The 27099-nt window shown below is 36.4% G+C and overlaps 1 protein-coding gene across 8 annotated transcripts in view; it reads right to left on the reverse strand.

Moving 5' to 3' along the window:
- Positions 1-27099, reverse strand: part of LOC106662482 (Ca(2+)/calmodulin-responsive adenylate cyclase) — an 89079-nt gene that overhangs the window by 29030 nt on the left and 32950 nt on the right. For all 8 annotated transcript variants that reach the window (XM_014386602.2, XM_014386607.2, XM_014386608.2 and 5 more), the window contains exon 2: positions 24707-24769. The gene's annotated coding sequence lies outside the window, so the exon portion shown is untranslated. The remainder of the gene's footprint in view (positions 1-24706; positions 24770-27099) is intronic.

Genomic DNA, 27099 nt, shown 5'->3' on the forward strand with positions numbered 1-27099 from the left:
TGTCGATAAAACGTGGATGTAAATAGAAATAGGAAAAAATGAACTAGTATTTTACTTACAACCCGAGAAAGATCAAATGAAAATTGTGCCGTAGTCTATTGTAAAATGTGAAAGTGATTTTTGTTTATTTGATATCTTCCTTAAGTTGGGACTAAATAATGATTATTGTCTTGTTTTTCATTGTCAGGTCACTTATTGTTACTTAAATGTGCCAAGGGAGCTAACAAACTGCTGAGGTCATAGTCAGCCTTCAACGCGTAGTTGCTTCTTTTTCTTACTTTTCATGCTTATTTTTACTTAATATACGTTAATATTTATCGTTATTTAATTTTATTAAAACTTGCGGAAAAGATGGAAACCACTCCATACGTTTTGAAGAACCTAACAATCAGTATAAATAACGATCAATGGATATGATTTATCTTTGACCAACAGATTAGCTCGGGAAATGATATTTATGACTTACATTAGTTAGATAAATTATGTACACTGTAAAGTGTTATCAAGTGTGTTTACCGAAAGTCGCTGGCGTGCCCTTTATAAAAAGGGGCGACAAAAAATCTAGGACGCGACCTCGTTCATCCCCAAAGCCCTACAACGGGTCCATTGTTCACCCTCGGGTGAGGACAGCCCTTAAAATATCATGACTTTTGTAACGAAGCGGTGTGAAATCAATTAGCCGGAAATGGCGAGTTGGTTTTATAACTAACTGGGCTGGGAATAAAAAGTGGAAATCGGACCTAGTAGGACGGATGTTTCGCTTTGTCAAAGGGAAGAATCAAGAATCTTTTTTAGGGTAGTTCAAAGGGAATGAGGGAGAACGTACATATCAGAATCCATCATTTGTTGTCTACAAAATATTTGGACATACCAGATGTTTCGGGTCATCCTGGTCAACTTATGCGGTTCAGAACATTCCGCTGTGGTTTTGGTATGCACAGAAACACAGATCAACCTCTGAAGATTACTAAACTAGCAGCTGAATCAGCGATAATAGGCGGACCAGAATGATAGACAAGCAAAACACAGTCTCACGAACTCTCAGACCTTAACAAAAAATCTCACAAAGTATACAGACAGCTTCGTCTGCTTATCTTCTCTTTGGCCAGACAGACGCGATTCGCCATTTCTCCACCTTCAGCAGTTGTTTTTGTGCTCCGACTGACAAAAAATACACAGATCAACGAATGCGGAAGGCGAAACCCGTTGACAAGCCAAATCAGCGATAATAGACAGACCAGGAAGATAGACGACCCAACCACAGGCTCATCAAAATCAGACCTCAACAAAACTAGTTAGGATAAGTTAGTTCCAGTCATCCTGGTCTGCCTATTTTCACTTTAGGCAGTCCAACGTGATTCGCCGTTTCTTTACCTTCAGCAATGGTTTTCTGGTCGCCTTATAAAAGGAACCAACTTACCAAATAGCACACAGACCTACTATTGAATATGGCGTGACGCGTTTAATAGAACATGCCAGCGACGATAGCAGTACACCAGGTTAAACAGGGATATATTACACAGGGCGGGCGACCAGGACCCGAGGGGTTAAAAGCCTGAGTAGGCCCGTACCCCATCCCTAGAAGGTCCGGGACCTGGTCGGCTCACGAGTCCTGTATAAACCTATTGGACCTATTCACAAACCCCAGGATTGTGGACCATTTTATCCTGGGGAGTGTTTTGGTTATGTCCTCTCCTTCGAAAGTATTAAATCTTTCCCTAGCATACCTATCGCATTCTGCGAGGTAGTGTCGGGCCGTTTCTTCTTTTGTTTCGCAGAAGCGGCAGAAGGGGTCTGGTAGAGTACCCATTATGAAGAGGTGTCTTCTCAAGGGGCAATGGCCCGTTAGGATACCTATCAGCCTCCTTATTCCCCTCCTAGAGTTAGAGAATAGCCATTTCGATTCTTTAGGTTTGATTTCCTTCAGAAACTCCTTCGATTGTCTGCATCCTGGGGACATATTCCATTCCTTAAGGAATTGTTTCATGCCCCAGCTACCTATACTCTCTTTTGCTGTGCTTAAAGAGTGGGGTAATACCGGTTGTGGTCCGACGAACTCAGTATTTGAACCTTCCTTGGCCAGGCTGTCCGCCTCCTCATTGCCATAGTGCCCCTTATGAGCAGGTATCCATACGAGGGTTACCCTATTCTCATACCTGGTGATAGTCCTATTAATGAGTTCAACGGTTTCCTCTACCAGTCTAGATGTTGATAGTTCTTTTTGTAATGATTTTAGACTGGCCTGACTGTCGGAAAAAATTTTAATATCTTTTCCCTTAATCTTGTTATCCATCAGTGTTCTACAGCAGACATTAATGGCCCAGACCTCTGCCTGAAAGACTAGGAGATGCTGATCCCTAATTTAGGTATGTGTATTCCAGCACCACTTCCCTTATCCTTAATGAGTCAGCCATCGGTGAAGCAATCTAGACTACGATGGTCATCATCAGACCTATAGTTATAGTCACAGGGTTAAACAGGGAAGACCAAAGACTGCCTCATCAACCCCCTCATACCTCAACAAAAAGATATTACAAATATACCAGTTTCATCATTTACAATCGTCCTATCGTGTCTATCTTCTCTATATCCAGTCTGACGCGGCTGGGCGTTTCTCTATCTTTAGATGTGAACTGGTGAATGTGGATACTTTATAAAAGGACAAAAGTGACGAAATTATGAAGAAATGCGCCTGACAAAAGGAAAATCAGCGAGAATGGGCAGACCAGTTAGTTATACTTAAAATAAAGGTTTCTCAGCGCATTTTACCGCAAAAAAAAAATACCCGTTTGGTCTTCTCCAATCATCCTGGTTGCATATCCGACCACTACCTACAGCAGTAAAATACAAACAACCAAATCAGCAATAACAGCAGAATGAGATTATAGAAAACCAAACACAACCTCATCCATACTCAGACTTAGGGATAAAACAGGTGGCCACAAGGCCTTCTGTGCCTTGACCTGAGTCGATCTATTGTGCTCCCGTTTTTTTTATAACTCACTGCCCAGCTTCAGGTTGCTAATCATTCTCCTTAGCCTTGCCAGCGGCTCCTTGGTGTAGGATCTTGCTTGTGGTTTTTCTTGTTCTAGTTGCAAGACCCGCACCAACATTTATCTTCATAGGTACATAAAATGCGGTCTTCACCTCTTCCTGGCAGTATCTGCACAGTGCCTCTCCTGTCCTGAACTCCTATCCGGTTAATGTAAGTGTTTCGGACGGTGGTTTCTTAAGTGGCAGTGCCCTGTCAGGAGTCCAATCCGACATCTCCTCTCGAATGTGAAACACCCGATTCGGCACAATTGTTTGCCAGCGATCCGGGGACGCTTTCAACCAGGGGATAGGGATAGGGATAAAAGAGGCGGCCACAATGCCTTATGCACCTCAACCAGAATAGATCTATTGTGCTCCCCTGTTTTTATAACTTACTCGCCAGCTTTAGGTTGTTATCAGCCTCCATAGCTTTGCCAACGGCTCCTTAGTGTAGGATCTTGCTTGCGGTTTTTCTTCCCTAGTTGCAATAACCTGCACCTACATAGATCTTAACAGAAACATAGAATGTGTTTTGCGGTTTCCTCCCCTTCCTGGCAGTATCTGCAGTGTTTCTTCTGTCAGTACTCCTATCCGTTTCATGTGCTTCCTTAAGTGGCAGTGTCTTGTCAGGAGTCCAACCAGAATACCGGTTCGGTTGCGGTTGCTTTCCGTAAATTTTGAGGATGGCCCTTCTATGAATCTCTACGCGTGCCCCAGTGGTATTGTTCCACCAGGTTTTGGACTCATTATGGATCCATTTTGAGATGTATCCTCTTGTGTGGCAGAATTCTAAGCCAGTAGGGTTCAGGACTTAAGAGAATCTATTTGGCCCCCCTCTTTGGCCGACATGTCAACCTTTCCGTTGCCTCTATGCCCCGACTTCCGTCAGGGCTTCCATGCAGTTTCAAACGCTATTTTGCCTTCACCTATCATGAGGCTAGGTCCTTTAGTACTGCTAGACTGTCAGAGAAGGTGGCTATCTTCCGGGAATGTATTCTTAGCCTTTTTATTTCTCTGGCGCAGTTCAAACGATATAATTTCAAACGGGAAAACTAGCATATTTATCTAGGTTTATCGTCAGTTCGGTCTTTGGATTCATACCGAAGATCTAGCTCCCACTCAGCATTCAGACCTTAACAAAAACAGAAGTTTGATCGTCCCCGATCGTCTAGGTATATCCTCCTTTTCAACATTCTCTAGCCCAGAGGGGTTTTTGTAGCTATCGATACATTTTCAAAAGACATGACCGACAGAACAAAACACGGAGAAACCACTGCATACTGCGAAACCCAACTGAGAGAACAAATCATAGGCCAACCAGGCGAAGAAAATACCAATTCATCAACCACAGAACAATAAATCTTAAAATACACATTGAAATCATCATTTTGAGCAGAGATACGGAATGTTCAATGATTGTCATACCTCTTCAGACCTATATATTTAAAAAATATAAGTATATCATATTTATGCCAGTATTATTAACATGTTTAAAACTTTCTTTTTAGGCTGGGATTGAGCAATGCATTGAACAATTCCCTTTATATCTATCTACCTTAACCAGGACTAAATAACTCGACGGCAATTGTTCTGAGGATAATTGAAATGATGGCCTGTTGGACTGAATTCAATTAATAAGGTATTGTCAGCCCGTTACGTCATGTTTGTACCGATTGTAAAACTCGTTAATTTTTGATGATACAATTGAAATTTTAATACGACAGTCTCGACGTTAGAACTGGATCGATGAGAAAGCAATTTTGGCTAAAGTGGTTAATTATATTATCTTACGGTTTTATTCATAAATTTATAATAAAGTTTATTTCATTCTACCAAATTTTCAAATGAATAAAGGCTCAAGCCTGAGACGCGTCCGATCTTAATTTACTTCGAATTTAAAAAGGTGTTGAATTAACATTGATCAAACATTGGTATTTCTCTCTGTAATATTTAAAAAGTTTTGGGTGATGTGTGTGACAGAGAAGAACCTATATGATTTTAATAGTGTAAAATGAGAAAAACAGGGGGAGGGAAAATGGATTACAATTCGCAAAGTTTAGGAAGGTTTTTATCATAAGATCTATTCCAGCTCTCTCTCTCTCTCTCTCTCTCTCTCTCTCTCTCTCTCTCTCTGTGATTTTTTCCGAAAGAACAGATATTCAGTATTTCACTGTGGGTTCGACTTACATGTCCCAATTCCAATGAGCCCTTTTTTAGGGCTAAAGTTAAGCTGTTTTAATCAACCTTTCTCAGGGCTAAGCTCGACTAAAATTGAAATAACTGCCGACGACAAATGTCTATTTAGGCCATAGTCGTGATGCATATCATTAAATGTGAATATGAACCCAACAAAAGCAAAAAAAAAAAATTGTATAAAATACAAAATGCCAACAAGTTAAGAAAAGAAAGACCCATTGTTGGGAGAGGTAAAAGGCAATATTACGATGTCGAAAAACATGTAGGAAATATGAATGTTATATGTTCTTGGTGTCGTGCTGGATCGTTTGTTGGAGAAGTCGATCGGGTTATAATTGTTGCCTTAAGGGTAAAATTGTTTTAAATGATCTCCATACCTACCCTATTAATGTATATGGATCCAAAAAGATAAATAAACATTTTAAGGAAAATATTCGAATTTATAACAATCTTTTCGCTTTTCCGTCATTCCATGCTAAAAATTCCATGCGGACCTAATACCAAAGCTACTACAAGTCTTATAACTGAAGAAGAAAAAAAAATCGAACATGGATAACAGAGTATTTTTACATTTCTATATGTAATCCATGGATCATCCGAAAAGGGAGCGGCTCGGAGGTTGGCGAGCGAAGAGAATACATCGCATTAACAGTTAACTCCATTACGCTTAGAGGACTAATTGATCAAATTACTTCTTTCAGTTAATTATTCTTTTTATGTAAAGTCTTGGCTGAGATGAAAAATTTATTTCCACGTGCGGGATTCGAACCCACGACCTTCGGCTCAATACGCCGCAGTTCTAACCATTTGATCTATCGTGACTTCGATCCACGAAGATCCGCTCGTGACACTAATTTTTTCATCTCAACCAAGACCTTACATAAAACGAATAATTAATTGAAAGAAGTAATTATGAATGTAAAAAGCAAAATAAGGAAAAATCCGTCATTATTGATTAACTCAAAACTTCTAAATTATGTAGACCCCCGACGTGTTTTATGCTAACTTCATGTCATAGCTGAAGAATTATGAAAACAAAATAAACAATCTGTACAATAGAAAATAAAATTGAGCTCAATTAAAAAGTCATATTTAATACGATTTTTTAAATCTCAAGAATACGAAGAATTAAGAAGAACAGTCAAGTTGAAAATAACAAAAAAATATATATAATAAAAGTTCATGAAACTTTCTCAACCGATCCTTTCACAGATTTTTTTCTCCTTAGGTTTAAACTATTAAAAGAGATCCTGGCCCTGTTTGCCAACCGCCGGCGATAAAATACATTGCCAGTGTTTTTCTTTCCGTTCAGGTGCCAAGTTTGGTGGTGTAGACTGTGACAAATGCAGTTAACGACCAGGTCTTCTAACTATCACTGTCTTGGGATCAGCTTTTTCCCATCCGGGCTCCCTGAAAGTATAGCCCCTAGGCTCGAATATTTTATCGATTTTTGGTCCAAGACGCCGATGAGGATCATTTTAAATTTATGTACCCTCATGTTTATGTGATTTTCTTTGAGGCAGGTCAATGAATTGACACTGTTGTAATGAACCTTCTTATTGCTGTTATTTTGTGTTATGAGAAAATATTGAGCAAAAGTATTTGGCTCTGTTTCAAATGCAATAGTCTAGGATACGGTTTTCGGCCGAACGCTGATGTTGTTATTGTTGTTTGATAAGGCTACAGGCTATTTGTACTAAAAGTATGACCCTAAAGTGTAATAGATTTAACTCAGCACAGCTGAAAGTTCGACACTCATAAAAAATTGTTGTAAACAATTGTAGTAGATTTAAATGAACGAGGTTTACTGCAAAGTTTGTACTTCCTTTTGGCAGAAAGTCAAATATAGAGGCAGTATAATCCACGATAATTTAATTCATAACTAAAACTTGGGTTTTACTTTGTTATGAACCGAGCTGCATTTCATTGAACTTGACACAATTATTATTCATCATAAGTTTACACACGTGAGGGCCTTTAATTTTTTTTCAAAATTATATTATAAAATAAATGTTTGGAAAAGTTTTACAGTGCAGTTTAATCGCTCTCATTTTGAGACTTTCTAAAAAGAAAAAAGGTTTTTGACAAGTGGATAAGTTGCCTTGTGAAAAATCCTCTCATCAGCCGGTTCAGAAAATAAAAGATCGGTTTCTTTCAAGATCACCTCAGTCAACTTCGTCTTTTGTTTCGTTCCTTTTCCCTTCCACCCGCTGAGAAGCCTGATCTACATTTCCGCAGGGGGGAAAAGTCCCTTTCTCCAAGCCCCGTTCCCGGTGAAAGAAGGTCTCGAAATGCTCACTTACGCCGATTATCCATTAGTCAGAAATGACGTACGTTTTACATTTGTTTTACCATTAAAATATCACCTTAAGCCAATCGCAGGCCAGAACCGTATTAAAACAAGTCACGCCTAGCAGATTGAATTTCGTAATTTCTAAAGCCGAAAGTAGACCGTGAAACGTTTTCACAAAATGAAAATTAATCACTTTAGAGTTTAGACAGTACAACGTGAGATTTGGGTACCCCTGGTCATATTTTACACCGGAATGTACTAAACCTATTTCAAATTACCACGCCGTGGTCAATGTACTCCTAAGTTCAAAAGGGGTGAAACCAAAGCACCAACCCGACTTGGGTTAATCATCCAGGCCATTAATTCAAATTATCCCTCGAGATTTAAATTTACACGAGACTAAATTTAAAATTTAGGTTCTTGAACATTTTCTACGCTGGTTTGAATTTAAAGGTAAACTTAAGTAGTATGATTTTCCTTGACCTACCTAAAATTTGAGTCGAGTAAACAAACATTTTGTTTATACAAGCTTTTAAGAGTCCTGTTTAATGAGTGTTAATTATCTCTAAGACGGTTGTGCCAATTATTTCCAATCATAAACAATAAAATGGATGTTCTTAAAAAAAAAATAGTTTGGAGATCCAAAAATGCTAACCTGGATCGTAACTGACCTGGATCACTAGTGTCGTCATTGATGTTCTACAAATCTTCCGCTCTTATTATATTTTCTTATTTCCTTTTTATATAGTTGTTTTCCTTTTTATTTTCTGTAAGTGGCGAGGATAATGATGAACTAAACAACCTTTTTCCCCTCTTGTTTATCAGAGGGGATCCTTTAGTCTCTGGCTGCTGGAGTAACGCAAGGCAGTGTGCTTGACCAATTCTTTTAAACGGCATATGTTCCGACTACACCTACCAATGTAGTGGCATTCTTCCGAATGATACAACGCATTACTTTCCTCCGACCCAGATCTTACAGTTGCTTCGGAAGACCTACAGAGACCTAGCTCATTAGTGTAGACTGTAATCAAAGGAAAATGCAGATAAAATAAAGCGCGTCCATGTCACATTATATTACAGCAAATCTCGTCTCACAATCTAAAACCTACCTAGACATGTTCCTATTCCCAAATCTTTTTTTATTATTACCATTATTAAAAATTAGACATATTATGTAATGTGATACAATACGGACGTTTGACATTATTACATAAATCCTGAGGGGAGCAGGCAACCATTGTAGCTCTCCCAGTTTAGGTGATAGTCAAGAGGGTAGTGGCGGTATAGAGGCATGGTATATACTTTTTCTTAAATCCTGCCTGCTGAGAGAAAGGATTTTCTTCGCCTTCCGTTTAGAGAGATTTATAAATCTCTTGTCTCATGCCTGGTGCTTTTGTTCAGTGCTTGAGTTGTTCTTTCTCAAGCCATTTTACCAGTTCCATCTTAAGCACACATGCCGGTGCACCTAACCTAGTACTGGTTCCGGTCCCATGGATAAAAGAGCTGCCCATTTTTTCGTTACATGGTCAGCCTGTTTATTTTCTTCAATACCATCAAGTCCGGGAACCCACTTTAAGGTAATCTTGTGATTTCCCAGCGACATTATGCAATTTATGTACTCCCAGCCAAGTTTGGAGATGAAAGCATACCTGCCTGAGAGTATGTAAATCTTTACACGCTTCATATTTTTCTTTATTAACTCTTATGCATAGAGTTGTATGGCATGGACCTCAGCTTGGAAGATTCTTAGGGGGACTTCACAAGGGTATAGTTCAGCTTTTTTGCCCCTACTCCTAGTCCCGGTTCCACTTTCGATCCATCTGTGTATCCATATTAGGGCCCCTTCCTGGAACTTTCTTCCAAAGATAGAGCTCTATTATCTATGACCACTTGGAAGGGTCTGTCAAAGTTTAGTTTTCTCTCATTTTGTAAGTTATTGGCATATCATTTAATTTAATGCTTTTCAGAATTTTATGGTGGCTCCTCCTTATTGGCTTTATATCCTTGTATCCCAGGCGTCTGTTGGCGGCACTCAAGTAGCCACCTTTTGTACGTAAATACGTTAGGGTGGAAGGTCGAGTGCGATTTCCATTGTTATAGTGAGACAATTATGCCTTGCTCCTGTATTTGTAATCGTGATTTAGAAAAAAAAATCTAACATTTCGCATTGTCATTGGTATTATTAATAGTTTTTTTTTCTATACATAAAAAAACAATAGTTAATAGTAAATAATCCGGATATTCAGATCACAGGATAAAAACAATTACACAATTTATCACGTAGGATTTCCTCATACTCAGATAAGGTATTATTTGCAAAAATATTTTTAAAACGATAAAGAGCCAATATTAACGTGATACTATCGAACACCTGTTTTTAAATTTTTATTTCCTTCTTTTTTCCCCAGTGTAATAATTTTAAAGTCGCCTGTGGGCAATTTTCATAAAATATTTACTCTCTCACAACTTTCAATACCACATTGTACTAGATATAATTAATAATATGTAAAATAGGTTAATCTATTTTGTGGTTAAAAAACCCTATTTATAGATATATAGAATCCAATTCCACGAGAGTTTTACTGTGCATTTCTACAACATATTATTTGCATATTTATAATACTGGCAGTATTACAAATAAATCGATATTTTAAACAGGTTTGAGTAAAGCTATAATTATGTATTTTTTAAAGTTAATACGATGTAGTTTAAGGGCTGGGAATAAATCGTTTTTACTTAAATAACGTTGGCTCTCGTGGATTCCCAAATCGCTCAAATTCTTGGCACGCGTATATCTTTCAAAATATTGTTTATGGCAGAATGTTTTATTTACAGTTGAAATTGAACACGTCGTCTACAAATGTCTGAAAAGTGGTTTAAAGTTGTCTGTTTAAAAATTAGACATGTGTAAATAATGAACGGTTTGAGCGTATAACAAGGCAATCGAATTAAAAAGGGGGAAAAATATGTAAATATTTGTAAAGTATTAATTGGTCAAGGAGACCACGAAACTAGTGAATTTATGTAAATATTGTTTGCTTCGTTTGAAACTATTGCGATTTGATAAAAACAAATCTATACAAAAACGAACAAAACATATACTTTAAAAAAATCCTTTTTGTACAAAGTGAAAAGTAGTGGTTACATCTGTAGAAGAGGATCCTTATAATCCTTAAACCTAAATTATATATAATTTAAGTATAAAAGAATATGTTCCTTTTTTGTATTTGCCCCCTATTCACCCTCGAGGTGAATCAATTTATTTTTCAGCCTCACGCCTTGGGGAAAATGTTGAAGTTTAATGAATGGAAGGAATATCATTACACTTGAAAGAATAATGGGCTTTATGACAAGCACGAGTGGTTTTATTTTTTTCCATAGCAGATTTATTATTAAAAGTTGAATCAAAGTAATAGAATAATGAAATCTATTAAAAACTTATTCAAATTGTTTAATTACTCTACTTATTAAAGCACAATTGTTTTTTATCACGAACACTCTGGACCAAGGTATGGTCTTGAAGAAGAAAACAAATTCAGTAGTTACTGCCAAGCTTTCGACCTATTTTACGGACATCATCAGGGCAAAATAATCTTAAATATGTCTACAAATTGACATATTTGAGATATTTACAGGCAATGTCATTTTCCTAACGGTCGGCTCAGTCCAACATTGCCAAGGGCTGAAATCGGTTTTTATGGCATCAGAGATAGCAAATACGGTATTAACGAAAATCAATAACAAATTTAGTCGTCTTGAATAAAATAAAACTAATTATTAAACTGGTTTGGGGTGGGTTTTTTTTTCACTGGAACAATGGGTGAAGAAGCCGTAAAAAAAACCCAATATCCCTACAGACACAAGATAAGTCCCTTATCGCGCCTGGACAACTCTCGCCTCCAGGCTAAACGCCAAACACCAAATTATGCGGCATAGGCCGAAATTTCAATATCAAATAAGCCCACCAGACTTGTATTAAATCTGCTTCTAATATTGAGTCGACGCGCATTTTGTTGGTTCAGAATATCGATCCGGCCCTTTCGCTCTGCAGTTCACGAATTTTAGCATTTTAATTGTAATTTTACAAAAAACCCCGGGGGAAATGTAACATTCCAATTTTGTATTAAAAGCCCAAGAGCGTAGAAAATATCATATTAAACAGTGAGAGTATTTTTTGTAATGCTGTTTGACAAAAGCAACGTCTGGAGTCTGTGAACGGTGCTATTTCGTAATCTCTTTTAAGGTTAGGCTTTTATTTACCGGAAGGGGTCACAAAAGAATCAGAAAAGAAAAAGAAGTTAAGTTGAAAAAGGAAAGATCAAAAGACTCTCAAAGCAGAATAAAACACAATTTCACTAAAAGATCACCATTGGGGCAATATTAAATAGATAATCTACCTGTTTACTTTGATATAATAAAAATAAATAATTGTTGTTAATCATGAATACGTCTATAAACAAAAATTTCATCGGATTATGTAATCCATCCTGAATACGTTAGCATATTTAGCAGATGAAAATTATCAACAGTCGGTTCAGGTATATTTTTAGTCGTTTTCTCATCTTCTTTCCTTTCGTCTTTTTATGCAAAATTGCTGCAGGAAGTTACACATATAGCAGATGAATATTATAAACTGTCGTTCAGGTATACTTTATTATTTTTGGCCGTTTCCTCGTTTTTTTTTAAACCAAAATTGAGGCAATAAATGACAAACTGCATTCAAAAATCTGTCTTCCTGAACACTTGAGCATATTTAGCAGATGAAAATTACCAACTGAAGTTCAGATACACTTTATTATTTTTAGACCTTTTCTCGCCCTCTTTCCGAAAAAACCCTCGTCTTTTTATCCAAATTGAGGCAATATGTGACAAACTGCACTTTAAAATCTATCAATCACCTTCTTGAACACGTAAGCACATTTAGCAGATGAAAATTACCAGCAGTCTTTCTGGTATACTTTATTATTTTTAGTCGTTTTCTCAGCTTCTTTCTAAAACCCTTTCATCTTTTTATCCAAATTGAGGCAATAAGTGTCAAACTTTTCAAAAATCTATTAATCCCCTTCCTGAACACATTTAGCAGATGAAAATGTTGCACATTTAATACCTACAATTGTATTGGAGTTGGATACGAGATGGATTTTCCTAAATAAGCAAAGAAAATATTTTTCTGGATCAAAATCTCGATTCATTTTATGAAGTACAAGTAAAGTATGATCCGTCCTTTTTCATTTGAAAATATATCGCCATTTTTACTGTAATTATTATATTTCTGTACAAAAGCTTTATGTCCTATTGTCCAAAAGTGGCCGCATTGTTGGTTTCACATATTCCCTACATACCCTTCGACCCCGTTATTTTCTTTGTTTTGCTGACATTGACCTTTTCCACAGGAAGTACATTATGTTAAAGCATTCCGAGTCATCTTTGACCCTGGAGTGCGTCTAACGTGGTCGTCAGATCCCACTAATACACCAATGTTTCATTTTTAACTGGGAACTCTGTTCTGAGGTAGGATTTCCGCCGACCAGTTAATATATAAAACCGTTGTTTATTTTGGGTTAAAAATTCATTTTCGATTTGTGCGGTCAAGAGAAAATCTCTAAAACTCGGCACCTCCTGATATCTCTCTTCTTATCCGCTTTATTTTAGTATCTTTAGGGTACTATTACTAATTTCAAAAATTAAATACAATTAAAATAAATAGACAAAGCATGAGTAATTAAGATAAACCTTTGATTGGAGACGTACGTTAATAAGTATCCAAGGAATATCGAGTACTCTAGGGTGAGTGTGTGACGTCTGGAGAGTAAAAGTAAGTTATTAGCGAGAGTGGAGAGGCTTAATCCCGCCCCGAGGAATATCGAGTGCTCAGGGGTGAGGTATGTCGTCTGGAGAATAAAAGTAATTTATTAGCGTGAAAGGAAGGGGTTGCTTTTAACCCTGCCCCAGGAATGTCGAGTACTCTGTGGGAGTGAATGTGACCAGAAATTTTTGTTTGTGGTGATGTATTTATATGTATTGTATAGTTTGTTTCTATTCTGTATTTGACAACCTGAAGTACAAACGAGAGACTAGCATTCTAGGATATCTCAACGTAGTATATATTGTGTGGTGTTTACTGACCGTTACTTGATGATTATTTGGAGGTCGTGGTGGTCTGGTGTGACGTAGGTTTTAGAAAAACATTTTCTTTATTTGCCAACGTTTCGATCTTCATTGAGATCATCTTCAGTGGCATATATATGAAGAGAGTCAGAAACCAGATCGAGACGCTCAAATGGCTGTAGTTTAAAACAAAATACGTGCAAAAGAAGGAAAACACGCAGAGGGCCGGCGGTGACCTCAGCTGTTTGTCGGCCCATAAACTTCCCACTTTATTAATAAGGATCTTTTCAATATCCTATATTCTTTCGCTTAAAATTCGCTTTTTCTCTTATACAAGCACGATAAAAATCACACTGATTAAGTCGTTGTACATAGAGGCCTTAAACTGAAGTTATATGTAGATATTTTGGTTATACAAAGCTAATATTCTACACTAAAATCTATGTTTGTATCCAGTGAATAGAAATTTAAAAAAACGTCGATTATATCATCTCTGTTGTTCGTTCCCTGCACCCTTTTTAGTAGCTATCCAAAACCAGAACATACTAATACTATAATCATAATTTTTTGCTGGCATATATTGCTATGGGACATGAGGATTTCTTGCACGCAAGGATTTCGACTATGGGGTGGTTTAACTTGCAAAGCAGAGGAAGTATCGGGAATGATGCAACCATTGAATTCAAAATTGTTTTAAACAGATAATTTAACTCTGCTGTTTTACGTTTCTTTGGTTATTAAAATAAAATCATTTATTTGTTATTAATCACGATCAAGACTCACATAACCTATACGAAAACCTATGAATCATCCTGAAGACATTTATCAGATGAATATCTCGAAAGTTCGTTCACGTACATTCTTAGGCCTCCCAATAGCACAATAACACATTTAACACAATAAAATGATTTAGAGAATACCCCAAATATTGTTAAATTATACATACAGCGTTAATACAGTATACAGCTCATTGGGTTCTGTATTAATTGAGAAATGAACGAGGGAGGCTGACGGGCCCCCCCCCCCTAAGGCTATTATTAGAGGACGGTTCATAATCACATCCATCATACCTGAACTGTTTAGAAAGACAGAACAATTATCCAGCCATTTCGAAAATTGCCCAACCAAGGAAATTCTATTACTGGTCGAAAAGTGGCTAATCGTGAGGAAAGTCAATATTTCACGTCTTCCTCCGGGATGTATTTGGGTGAAGTGAGTTTCCTCGTGAAACGTTCTCGATCCAATCTTTGCAAATTTCAGCTAGCGCTCTCGGCTCTGAAATCAAATAACGGAGTCGGCGCACGAGTTGGAATTATTGAGGATAGCAATCAAACTCGACTGTGCTGTGTTTCACATCCGAGCCTTTTTCATTTCATTATTTAAGTAAAAAAGTTTAAGAAAATAATATTCAAGTTGGGAAGAAAAGCATCCCATTTAACAGCGATTTGATAAAAACCGACCGCACCTTCCGTTATAATTTCACCGGGTAAAAAAAAAGAAAAATTGGCGCGGGGAAATTGGCAAGGATTAAATCCAAAGATCCGTTCATTATTGGCAGATGCCAATTTCCACGAGTTGCTTTGATTGGAGAAACTTTCCTCGGAAAAGGACGAACGGGAGATTGTTCCTTTTCACTTCTACTTTTCCCCCCATCTGATATCAGTTCTTAGCGGATTTGTCCAGATCTCGGGATACATTATTAAACTTTCATTCACAGGCGTGTAAAAACCGAGGAAAAGACATCTCAACCTTTTCATTTTATACAACTTAATGACAGTTTGGTCTTCCCATTATCATAAAAAAACCAACTTTTGGCTCACATATTAAAGCACCTATCTACGACATTCTTATCCCAACACGTACATCTGAGCAAACTAATCTCGCACCGTCGTCTAACCCAAGGTTAAGTGTAATATCAAATATAATTACGAGGAAATTATATTAGCTATTTTAGATTAAATCACATCAATTATCTTTTCCTCAAAAAGTTGAATTGGAACTTTTCCAACCAACAGTGATGAAAATCGGCTTTATTTTGCTACTAAGTACAATTTTTGATTAATCTTTAGTTCAAATTTTAAAAAAATGAAAACGACGGGGAATTTCAAGCTTGTAGAAAAATTCGAAAGGTTTAAAAACTTCAGATCTGATGAAGTTGAACTTATATAAGAATTTTGATGAACAGAAAGCAACACGATGAAATTGTCGAGCTTCTTTCTCATCAATTTGTTAAAACAGTAGAAATATTCAAAATATAATTTTTTATTTGTACATCAACTTTATTGTCAAATTCATTTGTTTTCGCGGTCCGCTTGCCCAATTTTTATTGTCAAATTGATACAATTTTTTTATACTTTGCGTGTTAGTAGTGGTAGGGTGTTGAGGCCCCAGCCGAGATTTAGCAGCACGTGTTAACTGTTTTTTAACCAAATAAGTTACAAAAAAACAAACAATTGATAAAACAACTATCCTAAACCCGATATATTGGACAAAATATATTTTCATTAAAATTTGTATTATTTTTTATTTATTGGGGTGGGGGAGGTGAAATTGTTTCAGACCTTATTGAATCTTTAATGTTTGGTGTTATAACGTAAAGCCGAGGATTTTAAATTTAAGCTCAAGACGATTTGAGCGAGTGCCAGAAAGCACGACGGAACTAGACGGAATAAAATCCTTCGGGGCACGGAGGCGATCGAACTTACAAATACACGCCATTCGTGATATTACGTGCAATTTGCGATTTACAAAACACTTTCGTACCGAATGTGCGTTGTTTGGTTGGAAATGACTATTAAAAAAACAAAAACAAAAAAACACCCCGTGGAGCAGAGTGCACAGCACATGGTCCTGGGCCGACGATGCCATTGCATTTTAAAAATAACACTTCATGAGATCCAATAAAATTAAGTAAAAATAACTTAGGGATAAGATTTAACTTAATTTTCAGGCTTTGTGATTTACAGAAACCTCAAAACTTCGTTGTTCATTCAACATATCTGATAATTGATCCCAGAGGATCACCATGTTGTCAATTGTAAAATACGCGATATGAATGAATATGGAATGAATGCAGAGTTTAATTTAGGGTTAACAAGGGTTGATCAAATTCGAGATTTCATGTATTAAGTTTTCGAAGTATCGACAGAAATGCTGAGGAATGTTAACGAAATTCCTATTCAAAGGGGGTTTGGAGTTTGAACAATGTAACGTCAGCCGCAATATCTCGAAGCTGATGCAAATTTGATAATAAACCATAAAAACATTGTTTCGCCGAAAAGTTTAACGATCCTTTGGAAAAGCTATGTGGGTTACGTATAAAACTGAAAGTGCACAAACGAAAAAAATATATGTGCAGTATTTATGCTCTATCTTCTAAAGTTCTTCTACTTTGTTGTTTGTGAAACAGTAAGAAGTTACAGGTAAGTTTGTAATTTACTATTAAGAGGAAAAAACTCTTAGTTGGGCATTTAATAACAAAAAAGTTGGAAATTGAACAATCCTAATTTTACTATAAGGAATATTGGTCGTTTGATCAGCATATTCCACGTTAGTCTCTACAATATGAAAAACCTTAAAGTAAAGTATTGGTTGAGATAAATAAGTCAGTGTCACGAGCGGAATACGAACCCACGACTTTCGGCTAAATACGGAGCTTCAACTTGAGCTATCGTGACTTCGACCACTCGGACACCAACTTCCCTTCTCAACCCACCTTTCGAATTTTCCCTCCTTTTTGACATTTTTCAAATGTCGTGTAATTTATTAGAATCTCGGCGACAAATGAAATGGCCACGGAGAGTTTTAGTGAAGACATACTTCATTTAACTTATTAAATTCGTTAGAGTTCGTGGTTTCATCTTTATGTAAGGTATTCGTTCAGGTAAAAAAATCAGTGTCAAGAGTGGAATTCTAACCCGCGATTTTCGGCTAAATACGCCGCTGCTCTACAACTTGTGCATACATAAAGATTAAATTGAAAAGAGTTATTTGGTCAATCGGACCACGAACTCTAATGTTTTTAATTTGAAAAACGTTCAATTACAAACCGTTCGTATGTTGATTTTTATTAAAAATTATAAACATGATATTATTATTAGTAGTATTGTTATTAAAAACTTTATTGACATGCTATGACACATTTTCTAAAGGCTGAGGGATGACAATTTGCTAATCATATCATACTACGGTAGAGAATTAGTAACATTTTAAATTTTGAAAAATAAATGTCAGAGTGAAAATCGTTTTTAAGTTATGTAAAATTGAATGTTTATACAAAGTTACATATTTTAAGCTGTGGTCCAGGACCTGAATTTCTTGAAATTTATTACACGGCATTAGTTTTCAAAAATTCTTTCACTCACTGAGAAACAAGGCGCGTTCTGGTACACACCCTGTATATACATTTATAGTAATAACTAGAGTGTAGAACAATCGAAAAAGAAATGTCGGCCAATTTTTTGGTTGAAAATGTTTCAAGAGATAAGAGCAAAGGTTGTTTTACTTATTTGACCAAGGAATCGGAAAAGAAGCCGCAGGAACTGACTTTATTTAGCTTCCTTCGAATTTAATAATTCATGCCCCCCTTTCTGATGGCAACGGGGACCGAAGGCCGTGATAAGCCGCCCCAAGAGTTATTCCACATGGAATAAATCTCCGACAAAGTGTCCATATCGAATGTTCGCATATCAAGCCGCACGACGCTTCGAATTGCCGGAATATAAATAGTTCAAGTGAAATAAAATTATTTATATGCTATCACATCAAGAATGAAATATCAGTGAAAGAGTTAGTTTAAGTTATAAACCGACAATAAATTGGAAAGATACTTTACATTAGAAAAAATAAACTTCAATTTCACCCTCATTGGAATAAGCTTTTCTATCCCCATATTATAAATTTTTGTGAATATTCGTTTTAAAATATCTAAAAAGTTATCTGAAGTCTGAAAAAAGTGAAAGTTAGTCGGGGATACGGAGGGTGTAGAAGGACTTCCATTTACAGATGGACCAATGGGGGCGAATGTTGTCAGAAACAGGCCGTTTGTTTCTGGTCTTTTTTTTAAAAAGATCTTCAGAAAAAGAGGGAACCTTTTGGTAACAACTGCTAACAGTAACTGACCAAAAGGAATGGTGTATTCTACCAGTCTAACAAACTAAAATCGTCACCTTTTTTGAGCGTGGGTTTGTATTAAGCATAGGCCATTATTATCTAACTGTACATAGTCCGACTGTGTAAAAACCAACGATACTCCAACAGGCAGTAATAAAATCAATTCAGAGAGCATTTAGCCTCTGTCAATTTATACTGAATACCTAGCTTCTGATTTTTCCAAGTTCCTTAAGATGCCTAGAAACAATTATAGCTCTTGATTCAGGTGTATATAAGGAATGGCAAGATAGATAAATTCAAACATTACTTGTCCAACTCTTAGGTCAATCTTTTCTTGCTAAGGTCGACATAGTTGAACCCCAGCCAAACTACAGAAAAATGGAATCATCACTTTTTTGGGTGTGTAGGAATGGTTTGATAAGTTGAGGTATTGTCACTTTATTATTCTCTCATTCTCATTCTTCATCTTTCTCCTCATTATCACTTCGTCCAGTTCTTCTAGGTTTCGTATAACACCTATTCTTCATCAAGTGACCAAACGATGCAAAAAGGCTTAAAATGTTGTGCAACAAATGTGAAGAGCATGTTCCGAATAAAGTAAGTAACAGGACCTCAATTCCCGCTGCATAGGTTTTTAGCTTGTTGTTTTACCAAGTACACAAAGACAGTCATGGCTCTTGATTCCCGAGCATTATGGGAAAGGCAAGGCAGACAGCCAAATCCTCTAAACTTTCGGTTTCAACGTCCTTGGCTAGGTAGCTAAAGTCAAAATCAACAAGTAATAATAGATTCCAACAAACTGGAATCGTCAAGAATATTGGGTCACAATCACCAAACCACTGTCCAGTGGTCCTTTAATAGCAACTTTTCATCACAGATCACCGAAAGTTACAAGAAAGGCCTATATATTGTGTACAACAGGAGCGAAGAGCAAATTTCGAATCGAGTAAGCAACTGGGCATACGCCAATTCATGCTGTATCTATGTTTCCAGCTTTCATGTTTTTTCAAAGCATCAAGGTGTCTGGAAAACAAGTAGCTCTTCAAGACTACTGGAGATGCCTGGAAAACATAGCATTTACTCCAAGCTTCGCCCCTACTTACAAAGCAGTTTTAGAGAATCATTATTCAACCAAATAACCAAATTCTATAACTGTTTAAACTTTCATTGTCCAACCTTTTTCGGCCATAACGTGCTCTGTTGCTATTTTTTCCCAAACAACCTGTGATGCTCCTTACTTGTAGGGTAATTTGGGAGAGGCAAGACAACCAAATAACTAAATCTTCTAATTTTTTATACCAACATCCTTTGTTTTTTGCAACTAATGTCGCCAGACCGAATTTTTCCAAACCAACGGTGCACGGTTCTTTCTTTCAAAATGCATGTTCACCGAAAGAAATTTTAATTTGTAGTTTCCGTGGCTATGACCGAGTGCAAAAAGACAAATGCGGATTTGTGAGGTAGATATAATTTTTTTCCGCAAATCATCAATAAATTAAAAGTAAGACTGATTATAATTCTTTTAAAAGACGGATACATAACATTGATGTTTGTAAAAAATAAGATAAACACTCGGGGAGAGGGAACATTTGTATACAACACAAATTTTCATTTCTTACTTAACAAAACCCAATAAAATAGGCACGTAAAGTTGTAAATAAGCGAAAATGAAATCCGGATTATAGATGACTTTGAGGTTTTTTTAAAAGACAGGCCTTGACTTGACGGCACGGAACAGTCAGATCAGGGGAACGCGTTTACGAATTGCGGCAGGCACGAAAAGGCTTAACGACAAACTTTATACGGGGCTTCGTCTAAATTAAACCCGCTCTCATGATATACACCTTGAAACGTCAAGTTCACTTTTCATACTTGGTCTGGAGGTACAAAAATATGAAGTAAACGTCCGAATCAACTACAGTGTTTGAACATGCCATAAAACAAGCCCGATTTTAAATTTGATCTAACAAATATTTGAATATTTCTTTCATTAAATGTCAAATGCTTAATTGGAAATTAAGATAACTTCTATTATGATGATGATGGATAGTAGGAAGTGGGGTTTTCTGTTCCTTAGTTCACTACCGATCTTTCTCTTAAGAAGTACTAGGTCATTGACTGCCGTTGCTACAATTACTTTCTCTGGGTTAGAAATAGTTAGAAGTTTAGTTAGAAATTAGATAAATGGTGGAGTGTGTTGTTCCATATTTTTAAAAAGATAGCTCCTACTCACAGTTATCTGTTTTCAACGATCCGGATTTCAAACTTACAGCTCATCATCAAGTTGAAGGAGCTGTAAGTTTGAAATCCGGATCGTTCAAAACAACTAACTGTGAGTAGGAACTATCTTTTTAAAAAGATTTCCCTGGGTTTTAATTGGATCCCTGGTTGTCTTCGCATTCGATGATGATATGGATGATTCTCCTAGTCATTACGTAACCTACAATATTTGATGTCATCAGCAGAAGAGCTATAATTGAGTATACCCATGTGTAGATGTTTTCGCAGATGTCAGTGACCGTAAGTAGTCCTGTTGCCCCTGACATTAGACCCTAACTGTAGCAATGATTTTGCCAGTCTTGGCGAGGGTGTTTTAGCAAAGCTTACTGTCTCAAGCACCTCTAGAGTTTATCCATTCCTCCTTTCGTCTTTTTTTGGTTCCATTCTATGATGGAGGATTGTGTTTAATTTCTATTGACTATGAAAATCTTTAAATATAGAATGCTTATTATTACAAAACATGTTGCCAATAATTTTATTTAAAGAAAAAAACTGTTAGTATCATTTGTTTATAAACTTATTATTGAAGAAACAAGAGGAATGCTATTAGTAGTATAGCAGCTTGATCGATCATCCATGTTTCAGCATCTCACCAACTTCTTGAGGTTGTTCTGTGTGTTATTTAATCAGTCGTGTCCATTTTATACGTTTGAGAGTATATGTTTTAAATTATAACTAATTGTTAACTATCTCAACAGAGAGTAGGACGGATTTCTACATGATCTGATTCGAAAAACGTTAACTTAATTAAAATTTATGAATTTTTTGTTGGCAGATGAAGGTACAAGGTTTTAATTTTTAATTAAGCAATTAAAACGTGTTATAAAAAGATAAACCAAGAACTTTTAAGGGTTAAAGGAATAAAGATAACACGTCAGGGGGGAATATTTGTAAATGAAAGGCTTTCATGAAAAGAAGCTGGGGTTGAAAGAGGGAGACGTGCTAAGTGAACGTTCGATAAAAATTCGTTCCGGTATGACCGCTGTTCAAGGCGAGGACTTCACGAAAAACATCTCAAGAGTGATACCGTCTAACCAAACACTCTCTAATGATGTGTTCTGGCTTTGTTCTCAAACAAAAACCAAATCACCAACGGGATTGTACACTTATGAAGAGAGTTAAATGCGTTGTTGAGCGGATCCACGTTGTCAGTGGTTGCGTCGTTTATCATCTTTTGCTTCTTCTCGCTGCTAATTTGGTCTATGACGAGATTCGGCTCGACGCTTAAAGTGATGATAATTCGTAGACCGGATCTCCTGTGAAAATGTATGTTGGTGGTCCATTCTCCGCTCAATCTTTTCACACCATCTAATTTCCTCACTATTAAACACTAACAGTATGCGTCGGTGGCCGCAACGGTTTAGGCGTTTACACGGCGCTTATCACTGTAAGGTGAAAGTCCTAGGTTCGAATCTAGCGGCCCTACATACTTATAAATAGTTTTTTTTTTCCAAAAACACCGATCTGTCTGTATCTCTCGTCTTTGTCTCTCTCTTTCTCACTCTGTCTCTCACTCCCCCTTTCTCTCAGTCTCACTGTCTCTCACTTTCTTTCTCCCACTCACACCCCATCATTCTTTCTTTTCTTCCCCTGTTCACATTTCTCCTCTTTCAACTTTTATTTTGCATTTTGCTCACTCTCTTCCCCACTCACACTTGCTTCAAATATGGTTCGGCTTTCCCTTGCTCTTCCTTTTTCTTCCTATCACTCTTCTCTTCCTTTCCCCCGCTCACTCTCTCTCTCTCTCACTCTCTCTCTCATTCTCTCTTTCTATCTATTTCATTTTCTTTCTAGTACAAATCTAGCTCTTTGGATCTCTCTTTCTTTCCCACCCCTCTCTCTCTTTCGCACCCCCTCTCTCTCAATCACTCTCCCCTTCTCTCTCTCTCTCTCTCTCTCCTTCCTTCCCTTTCTCTCTAGTGCTCATTCTCCTTTTCTATCTATTTCATTTTCTTTATGGTACTTATCTCTTAAGATCTCTCTCTCTCTCTCTCTCTCTCTCTCTCTCTCTCTCTCTCTCTCTCTCTCTCTCACTCTCCCCTTCTCTCTCTCTCTCTCTCTCTCCTTCCTTCCCTTTCTCTCTAGTGCTCATTCTCCTTTTCTATCTATTTCATTTTCTTTATGGTACTTATCTCTTAAGATCTCTCTCTCTCTCTCTCTCTCTCTCTCTCTCTCTATCTATCTATCTATCTATCTATCTATCTATCTATCTATCTATCTATAATTGATTTTAGCAGTGTCTTCAACAATGTAATACACAATGCACTATTACTTAAAATTTTAAAATTAATTGAATTATCCGATAAGTAAATTTTATTTTTTAAATCATATCTAAGTACTAGAAAGCAGAGCGTAAAAATGGTAAATGGAGATTCCGGCTAGCCGAAGGTCGTGGGATCGAATCCCACTCGTGACACTAACTTTTTCATTTCAACCAATACTTTACTTAAAAAGATTAATTAATTGAAAGAATTATTTGGTCAATCGGACCACAAAATATAATGGGGTTATGATCTTTTTTTCCCTAAATGTCAACCAAATATTTAATATAATGAAAAGCAGTTAATGTATATATTTGCTGCTGATCTAAATATGTATAAAGATAGCGAGTTAGAAAACAGGTGAATCCGTAAAGAATAAAAATGAAGACATAAAACGTATATCAGAATGAAGTAAAAACCATGGATTAAAATTGAATCCAAATAAGAGTTCATGCATAATATTAAGGAATGTTCAATTTATTAATAAAATAAATAAAATGCCGAAAATAAAAATAATTCTAGACAGAATGAAGCTAACAATTAAAATACATGTAAAAAGTCTTGGTGTTTACATTTCATCAAATTTGGTTTGGCAGAAACAAATTGATGTCATTAGACAAAAAGCATATGTAAAAATTTATATTTATTTATTTGTTCTCTCTTACTCACACTCTCCCTTTCTTCCTCGCACTCTCACTCTCGCATTCTACCTTTTTCCCCTCCTCAAATTTTTTCTTTTTCAATCTCTTACCCTATTTTTTTTACTCTGCCCTCTCACTCTCGTTTGCACTTTTTCTCTCATTCTTTACCACGTTCGAATTTTTCGAACAGATCTGTTGGTAGTTCTCCAAAACCTGGCAGGTACACGCCTTAATTAAGATATGTGTTTTGACTCCATATAATGTTTACCGTTCTTCAGGCGTCGGGCTGAAAGGCATCTCTGTCCAAATTAAACACCGGGTGAGTGAGAGAAAAACGGACCAGATGTGGCAAATACGACCAGAACACGGTCGAATAAACGCCGAAAAATATTGGAATCGAACCATCCAAACCGTAAATAACAGCCGCTCGTTGAGAGAATTAGTCATCACGTCTGGAAAATAGGTAGGCCAATTGTATTAGTTATTTTTGCACTTTGTTTGGGGCCGCGAATTAGGGAAACGTCCCATTTAGAGAAGACAAAATGCAATTAGGCCGGATGATTTAGTAAACCTTTTAACACCCATTCTTAATTTTCTACGCGTTTCCTCCTACGTTTCTTATCGAGTACATTGTATAATTGAGACATCAAACATTAACAACAGCCAAGGCGTATTTACTTGAGAACCAAAAATCGTTTTAAAAGAAAAAAAAATTAAGGATTGCGATTAAAATTTAAACGTTCGATAAAATGTGTCAAGGGATACAGGTCAAATTCTCTTACCACAAAAGTTGTAGGACGAATGTCTTTCTTCTTAATTTAGGTAGATGCATGACGTTAATATCCCTGAAACAAATATATTGCAATTATTATTTAAAAAAAATAANATGCAAATGAAAATATATAAAAAAATAAACATAGAAACGAATATATACCAACAAATACACTTAAAAATAAAGAGACTGAGAGAGAAAGATAGATAGAGAGAGAGAGAGAGAGAGAGAGAGAGAGAGAGAGAGAAAGAGAAAGAGAGAGAAAGAGAGAGAGAGAGAGAGAGAGAGAGAATAATTTTTTGTTGAAATACTTTTTATTAAAATGTATATATAAGGTAATAAGAAACAGGCGGTTTTACAGTGGTAGATACAGGAAGACAGTAGAAGTGTTTACGTAAAAATAAATTTAAATAAATATAAGAAATTACAAGCAAAATACAATATATAAATACATAAATAATAAAAAGAAAAAACGGTGAAAGAAAGAGAGAGTGAGTGAGAGAAAAAGAGAGGGAGTCAGACAAAGAAAAAGTGAGAGAGAGAGATTAGTTTTATTTCTGAATAAAAGAGTTAAATGGTTGAATTGTTTAAAAAATTCAGTTGTTAAAAAGTAATTTTCTCGGTCAACGAATAAACGCTCTTCAAATAAGGCTGGACACATATAAATTTATATACAGAGCTTTTTCTTTTCCAATAAAAATAATTAGTCAAATTACTTTACCAGTCATATAGTCATGTATTCAAATTGTCAGAGGCGCCCATTATTTTATCTCAAATTGAATTGTTGTGGGAATACAAAAGCCTACTGCTGGATAAAACCGTCCGTTTTAACCCCTGTTGGTTTTTGTTGATTAGCCCAGACATAGAGAGAGATTAGGAGAGGAAGAAAGCAACCAGCTAGGGATATTGATCTTCTTCGGATCCCAACCCCCTCGCGTTTATTTAACTCCAGTTATTTATCCCGTTTCAGGAAGCAAACGGTTATTTTTAGCCGGTTCAGGGCGCAGGGAACCTCAGGTCGGCACATATATCGATCCATTTGTACCTGGAGACTATGACATCCACATGAAAACGGCTTAATCAGTGAGATTATTGTCGTATGAGAAAGAGAAAGTGAAAGAGAAAAAGTGACTAAAGCGAAAGAAGATAGAAGATTGAAAAGATGCTGATTACAATTCCTTTAATACTAAAGGGTCCAATCGATCTTTTTATCTTTTTTACCATCGCTTTCTCATTTTTAAAAATGTGTTTTATTTTTAAATGAGCTATAGTCAACAAAGGAAAAATACGCTGCTATGAAGAGAGACGTCAGTAGGTTGCCAAGTTAAGATATTTTCTCCAACGTTTAAATCAAAATTAATGAATTTCTAAAGTTTAAATTTAAATAAACAATAGTTTTAGATACTCAAGAGCCGACGGAAATACTACCCTAAAACCTTACTACATAGTTTAAAGAAACTTTGGCGTTCCGTGGGGGATGCCAAGACCACATTAGGTCGCACTCCGTCCACAGATGACCGGGAATGCTTTAACATAAAGTTCTTCACAAGGACAAAAAGGTCAATGTTAGCATATACAGACAACAAATTGGATCAATTGACAGGAGTCTACGAGGAAAAACAACCCACAACGGTGAACATTCGCTTTTCCCCATGACAACGAGACGGATCGTATTTTATTGGCGATGCGGCGAAAATTTCATCCTTCTCAGCTTGCGACATCACCAAAGGATATTCGGCGAATCAACGAGTTCAGATTACCATTATTTCTTGTCGATTCAGAATTATTCAAATTTAACGTTTTTTTTTAATGAGAGGGGAGGTAAGAAAAAAATAAGTGAAACTTGCAATACAGGCAATTTTGAACAAAATAAACTAATATTAAACTAAAGTAAAACTTTTGGACAGAAATGATAAGAATTTGAGTAAAAATGGTTTCAATTATTGAAAATTTTTATAATTTATTAAACAGTACTGTTTTAAAAATAAAAAAATCAGGTTAGTATCCAGGAAAATACCTTTTTTAAATTGAACAAAGCTTTTCTTGTGTCGATATTTAGATTATTGGAGCAACGTCGTGTTAAATGTGTTATTGTGCTCTCGGTGTGCTATTGTTAGAGGATCTGACTCATACAAAAAGGATAATCCTCACCCGATTAAGGAAAGGCGATGCGAGCCCACGTGTGTATCCGACATGCGGAGAAAATGTGCCACCTAGTTGAAGGTTGCAATTCCTTGGCTCCATATAGAGAGCGTGTAGGAATACCGCTATAAGAATAGTGCTTGAGCACGGCAGCAAGTGTTTCTGTCCCTTGTTCCTATTCTTGTAGGAAACAGGATTTATTATTGCATATAGTAATGCTAGTTTTGTGACCCTAGCGTGTATTGAGAGTGAATGCATTTA

Source organism: Cimex lectularius, unplaced genomic scaffold, assembly GCF_000648675.2.
Source record: "Cimex lectularius strain Harlan isolate CLEC.00 unplaced genomic scaffold, Clec_2.1 scaffold33, whole genome shotgun sequence".
Classification (NCBI taxonomy): domain Eukaryota; kingdom Metazoa; phylum Arthropoda; class Insecta; order Hemiptera; family Cimicidae; genus Cimex; species Cimex lectularius.